The sequence below is a fragment of the Pan troglodytes genome, chromosome 4 (genome assembly GCF_028858775.2).
Source record: "Pan troglodytes isolate AG18354 chromosome 4, NHGRI_mPanTro3-v2.0_pri, whole genome shotgun sequence".
NCBI lineage: Eukaryota > Metazoa > Chordata > Mammalia > Primates > Hominidae > Pan > Pan troglodytes.
Window position 1 is genome coordinate 18285562 of NC_072402.2, and position 1255 is coordinate 18286816.

Here is a 1255-nt window from a genome sequence, read left to right on the forward strand (position 1 = left end):
TCTCATCTGCTGTTTGATCAAATGCAGGAGACATTATCTATTTGCCACCAATAAGAAATTTATTTGGTTTTCAATAATATTAATGAACAAATTTTTCACAATTGTTCTTGATTTGAACTGTTGAAAGGTGTTGAGTGAGAAATTCCCAGTTGACATGAATGCATTAGACCCTCAATGTAGATGGAAAGTTTACAAACAAAAGCAAACAGTAACAGTCATACCCGTTATATCTGCCTCTGTTGTTACTCCCAATCATATGCAGGGCTACTTTTGGACCCCGTGAGGGAAATAAAACCAAAAGTGAAGAAAAATGCTAATATCAGATCCAGGATGAACGCAGAGAAGAGTAAAAACACAATCAAACGGAAACGAAGCCGTCTAAAGTGCAGTGTTTGCCAGGAGTGTGGGCTCTCCGCGGAGGCGATGGGCCAGCTGCATGTCTCTGGGCATAACTGTGACACGCCTGGCATGGATTGCACATGGGTTGGCGTCTTCAAAGAGGCGCACCAGGTAGGCCTCGCTGGTACCCTGAGAGCACCAATGGCAGCGATCTGGAAGCGCAGGTCCGGGTTGATAGCCTGGGCGATCTCGCGCACCAGGAGCTGGAAGGGCAGCTTGCACAGGAGCGGCTGCGTGGACTTCTGCTGGTACTTTCTGATTTTGCGCAGCGCCAGTGTGCCAGGCCTGTAGCGCTGAGGCTTCTTGATGACTCCTGTGAACGGCGCCCTCTTGCCAGCGGCCTTGGTGGCCAGGGTCTTCCTTGGGGGGCAGAGGGTGGCTTTGCGGACGGTGGGCTTGGTGTGCGCCATGGTGTGGGTCACGGCCTTTCCTGTGTCCTTGGGCTGAGCCTGGTGAACAGGAGGCAGCGCTGGTACCTGACAGCAATGATGGTGGGGCTGTGGACAGGATTCAGCTGCAGGCTCTCCCCTCTCCTTGGGCTGAGCCTGGTCAGCTGCAGGCTACCCTAGCGTCAGAGAGCGAGGGCAGTGGGGCTATGGACAGGATTCAGAGAGCCTGTGAGTTGAGATCCATGAAGAAGATGCACCCACACGCTTAGCCCTTTCCAACCCAGCCCTGGACTTACCAGCTCCCAGGTCTGTGGGTCAGAGGCCCCACTGTTCCTTCTCCCCTGTGGGTTTCAGGCTTCCAAGGTCTACACAGCAGCAGCCAGGAATCTCCCTTCCAAGCTGTCTGGCTCTGGCTGAAGATCTCTGTGGTCTCAGCCAAGTGCAGCCTCTTATAAGGGGTCAGATGA

The 1255-nt window shown here is 53.1% G+C and overlaps 1 pseudogene; it reads right to left on the minus strand.

Annotated features, from left to right (window-relative positions):
* Positions 1-300: 300 nt before the first annotated feature.
* On the minus strand, positions 301-977 carry LOC129144129 (histone H3.Y-like; annotated as a pseudogene).
* Between the last annotated feature and the right edge of the window lie 278 nt (positions 978-1255).